The sequence below is a fragment of the Nerophis ophidion genome, linkage group LG03 (genome assembly GCF_033978795.1).
Source record: "Nerophis ophidion isolate RoL-2023_Sa linkage group LG03, RoL_Noph_v1.0, whole genome shotgun sequence".
NCBI lineage: Eukaryota > Metazoa > Chordata > Actinopteri > Syngnathiformes > Syngnathidae > Nerophis > Nerophis ophidion.
The window spans coordinates 2,817,491-2,817,788 of NC_084613.1; positions in this window are offsets into that span (position 1 = coordinate 2,817,491).

Genomic DNA, 298 nt, shown 5'->3' on the forward strand with positions numbered 1-298 from the left:
TGTCAGTTTAGCATCTTTGTTTTCTACCTGTCAACTGTCAGTTTAGCATCTTTGTTTTCTACCTGTCAACTGTATGTTTAGCATCTTTGTTTTCTACCTGTCAACTGTCAGTTTAGCATCTTTGTTGTCTACCTGTCAACTGTCAGTTTAGCATCTTTGTTTTCTACCTGTCAACTGTCAGTTTAGCATCTTTGTTTTCTACCTGTCAACTGTCAGTTTAGGCTACTCGCCGGCTCCTCATCACCACTTCAAGATGGCGGCCCAATTTCTCGCGTCACAGCAGCCAATGCTGCGTCTA